The following is a 5,000-nucleotide window of genomic DNA, read 5'->3' as shown; positions in this document are numbered from 1 at the left end:
GGATAAAAGTACATTCATAATGATTGCTTTGATGTTATTGCTAACTTTGTTCCACCAATCGGTAGGAGACAGCCCGTCCGCACCATGCGCTGATTGAATAGGTGGCTTAAAACGTATAACTTCATCTATAGTAATAGGGCTCAACGTCCCCGTATCTAGTTCCTCGATTTCAAATAATTGTTCGTTAAAACTACAACTTTGCTCTTCAATAATAGGCTTCCAATATTCTACTTGAGTATTCAAAGGCAGATGCTGTGTATTGTCAATACCGTCATCTAAAATAATCGTTGCGACCTTGGTTGCATTAGTTCTCCATGTCTGTTGAATTCTGGAATAATCGTGTCGTCTTTTTTGTTTATTAGATAGATTACTTGCATTTTGTTGATAGGTATTAATTACTTCTTTTTCTTTCTTCTTAGATACACCAAAGTTCTTTTCGAACCACAAGGATAAGTGACTACAGGGATCTCTACCTTGTCTCACATCTTCAACGGCGTATCCGAGAACAAATCGTGCTGGGTCATCGCAAGCTGATGATCTTAGAAATCTTAATGCTTCACTGATCCATGAAAGACTATTGTCGGATTCGGTTATTGCATGGTGAGTATTAGAGTTATTACTACTATCCGCAACTGCATCGAAATTATAATTAGAATGTAAGTTAACGTTAAAATATAAATTATTGTGTCGGTCTATGGTTTCTTGCATTTGTGTCGTGGAATTACGCGTATCTTCATTAGTTACTTCTTGTTCTCGTATGCTTTCTCTACATTGTCTTACGGTAAGTTTGTACTTTTCTGTTTTACGCAACGCTTTAATTGACTCTTGAGTCCGCGGTGGGTCTAATTTAACAGTTTCCAATAAATATTCATTGATTTTTGTACGCATAGCATTCGGAGCATTGACCTCGGCTTCCGCCAATCGATTTAAATCCTCTAGTTGCCACCTTGGTTTTCTTCTAGAAATGTTAATATTACTATTAGCCTCTTGTACATGAGCAGATGATTTGTGTACTCCGAGACCTCTGAATGAGTTAAATGTACGATTACAGTATTCGCAATAAAATTGATTACATCCAGCAGCAGTGACTGATGACGCCGAAATCGAAGGGCGAGTAGAATTATTCTGGCTATCAGAGATAGGTAAATTTACAAGATTAGGTAAAAGTGACTCGACAGGTCCACTGGACGGAGGCATGGTGACGCCTTCGTGATAATTAGAGATTGAGACATATTGATTACCAGTGGAATGTGCCTCATTTGAGGCTAGAGGACTACTTATTCTTCTATCGCAAGATGGAACTTCGCGACCGGGTTGTATGAATATAGGGCTCAGAGGGACCTCGTTAGGTACCGGTAGGTTGTCAAGCCCCCCCTCTGAGCCCTGGTTGTAACTATTACTCATGGCTGGTCGTCTCCGTAATCAATGCTCCGTGTGAGTTCTTCCATTCTTTTTAAAATGACTGGACACTTTCGAAAATCAAGTGCAGAATGTATAACATCATCATAACCCAATTTATCGCAGTTTACACATTTAGGTTTCGTTTTATTCTCACATTTGCGCGTATCATGTTTGTCAGCACAGTGTCCACAGGTTGGAGAATCGGTAGTACAATTTTTCGCTGTATGATTAAACTTTAAACATTTATAACATTGTAAAACACTAATATAATCCTCAATTCTACACGAATCATAGCCAAGATAAACTCTACCATGCGATAATAGTTTTTTTCTGATTTCCGGTGAAACTTCAATAATCAAATTCTTTTGTTTCTTTTCGCCTCTAATGAGTTCCACTATTGGTTTGATTTCAGGATTCTCAATACCTATGGACTCTGCGATGACTTTCGGTACATCGTTCATAGAGATATTTGATGGTAAGTTTTTAATTAGTAATCTAGGACGAAGCTTCTGTCGTGTTCTAATCATTAAACCAGCCTCTTTAAGTTTAGGTGAGTTACGTAATTTGTCTAAATCAACAGAATTTGCGATAATTTTAACTGATGACATACCCACAGTGAACAGATGATCGACTTTCAAGTCATATTCAACAGGATTGACGGAATTTTTTAGGACTCTTTTAACTTCAGAGGCTGATTTAAAATTTTTGACTTTCTCCGGAAGAGGACTGATTAAGAATTCTATCGATTGTTTATTCCGTGGCGTTATTTCTCTATTTTTCAAATACGGTGCGCTTTTATTCGTAATTGATGCATATGAGGGTTTTGCTGATTGAATGGAATCTTTTACAACTTTCTGTACTTCGTGAACGGCTTCCTTGACCTCATTGGAGACTACATTCTTAATATTACTTTGAATATTTTCTTTCATCATGTCGTTCGATTTTACTACATTTTCAATACTCAGACTAACAGTTTCATATAATTCTTTTTGAACCGTCGCTTTAATATCGTTAATAATATTATCTTTCATTTTCACTAGCTTATCGTCTATATTCTTGTTTATATCTGTAATATTATGTAATGAATTATCTTCATCTTTGGCTTTCAAAAACACGCTTTTAAGAGTTGAGAGTTCTGTCCATTTGGCCGCGACTTCGATGTATGCTCTGGTTACTTTCTTATAAAAATGATGCAAACAATTGATTGCTTCCTCGACCGCTTGAGTTCTCGCTTTAGATTCCTTGCTTGGTTGGGATACCGTAATATTGTAAAGATGTCCTCTAACTTCTTCGTCAAATTCCTCAAAATCAGCAATCTCGATCGGCAGTTTCTCTCGGGTTGCTGCTGAGGAAACTGCTTTATCTGCGATTTCTGCTGGTGATAGGCTGGGAGAGGATAACGCTCTCCTCTTCGTACCCTTGGGTACAGTAGGTGTTTCATCAGAATCATCCATTGTACATCTTAATATTAAATCTACAACAAATTAACAGAATTAGTTTATGAAAATACAAAAATTATATATACGATAACTTATTTTGAGAGAATATATCCTATCTTAGTCGAGATAACAATATTATAACTTAATCAAACTGAAGTGTGTGATTTTGATGATCACATTCCATATTCTTGTTTTACGGACACCAGGTATGTTGTTAATGTTTACGCCGCTTGCTAATTTGGATGACTGCAGTATTCAGGTAGTCCTTTTTGCCGTGTTTCATGTAAAAATATAATATTCATAAGTCTTAACAGGTATAACTGATTAAGATATTCTTATTTTCTGCTCTATTTTACGTAATAATACATTCCAGAACTCATAGATTAAGTATAATAGTGACTAATAGGCTAATTCACTAATTGCTAACTAATATATTTGATATTACGCTAAGAGTATTAACTTTCCTAATTATTTCTTTCCAGGTCACCCGGTAGATCGAATAAGGTGAACAACCGTCTGCGTGCGCAGGCAGGAATCGTCGTTTGTCTATCTTCGCTGCTCAGCTTGGCGATGTTACAAGTTATCCACCTCGTATCTTACAGTTGAAATATCTCCGCACTCCTGTAATAATACATTATAAATAATATGGGAGCTTAAACTATAGACTTGAACCTTTTATGGAAAAATAGTAAAAGTTCTGGGAAAAATCGCTGTCAAAAATTTTTAATTTCTTGGGCCCCTTTAAGCACCCTAACAACACGATCCTCAGCGTGCCCCGTAAACGTCTTTTTCTTCGTACGGCCCTGAGGCTCACCAAGATGGCGGTCTTCTTTTTCGAGCACGTGTTAAATGTTTAATTGCTTATTTATTCAGTTTCTAGGAGGAGTACAGCCACGTGTAATACACCAAACTGCTCACAAAAATTTTTAGATCAATATTTATATGCACTTTATACACTTTCAATAATCTAACACAATTAAATTGTTTGCAGAGAATCACAGCATGTCAACACGTGGCCGAAGGTCTCGCTAGCACATTATTCACACATTTATTAGTTGTTTCAGTGTATTTTCACTCAACTGGAGTATATCACTAGTTTCTAATATCTTAGTATGATGCACTGATCCACATTTTTGCACATAATTTCCACTTTTTACTCACTATAACAGCACTTGAACACGGAGCGATCGACAAGCGTGTCAGTCCGCCATTAAGAGAGTCATAGTTACTCCCGCCGTTTACCCGCGCTTTTTTGAATTTCTTCACGTTGACATTCAGAGCACTGGGCAGAAATCACATTGCGTCATCACCCGTGAGGGCCATCGCAATGCTTTGTTTTAATTAGACAGTCGGATTCCCCTAGTCCGTGCCAGTTCTGAGCTAAGCGTTGAATGGCGGCCGAAGAAGCGACCAAGACGGCGTTAACCGCCACGGAAGCCTCGCAGCAAGGAAGATCCGCGGGAGACCAAGGCACGGGACCGAGCTCGGATCCCGGGACGCGACCGAAGTCGCCAACCGTTCACCTCGCCCAGGCCCGGCACGTCAGCCAGACCCGCTTCCCGACCAAGCCCGACACGCCCCGCTCCTCAGAGCCAATCCTTATTCCGAAGTTACGGATCCAATTTGCCGACTTCCCTTACCTACATTAATCTATCGACTAGAGGCTCTTCACCTTGGAGACCTGCTGCGGATATGGGTACGAACCGGCGCGACACCTCCACGTGGCCCTCTCCTGGATTTTCAAGGTCCGAGGGGAAGATCCAGACACCGCCGCAACTGCGGTGCTCTTCGCGTTCCAAACCCTATCTCCCTGCTAGAGGTTTCCAGGGAACTCGAACGCTTATACAGAAAAGAAAACTCTTCCCAGATCTCCCGACGGCGTCTCCAGGTCATTTTGGGTTACCCCGACGAACACTCTTACGAGGGCCCGAATGGTATGCGGTTCCGCTGCCGGGTTCCGGAATAGGAACCGGATTCCCTTTCGCCCAATGGGTGTGCATCTCTGCAACTATTTCTTATAAATTCGATTTAGCCATATTTAACAGTTTTGTTTGTTGCTTTTTAACTGAGAGCTTTAGGACACCTCATTTACATAGGATTTCTCTTAGGGCTTAGGATCGACTGACTCGTGTGCAACGGCTGTTCACACGAAACCCTTCT

The 5,000-nt window shown here is 39.9% G+C and overlaps 1 pseudogene; it reads right to left on the bottom strand.

Annotated features, from left to right (window-relative positions):
• Positions 1 to 5,000, bottom strand: part of LOC143306260 (large subunit ribosomal RNA) — a 10,952-nt pseudogene that overhangs the window by 4,107 nt on the left and 1,845 nt on the right.

This window comes from Osmia lignaria, unplaced genomic scaffold (genome assembly GCF_051020975.1).
Source record: "Osmia lignaria lignaria isolate PbOS001 unplaced genomic scaffold, iyOsmLign1 scaffold0003, whole genome shotgun sequence".
Classification (NCBI taxonomy): domain Eukaryota; kingdom Metazoa; phylum Arthropoda; class Insecta; order Hymenoptera; family Megachilidae; genus Osmia; species Osmia lignaria.
The sequence above is the reverse complement of the archived record's forward strand: the minus strand, read 5'-3'. Positions and strand labels throughout refer to the sequence as shown.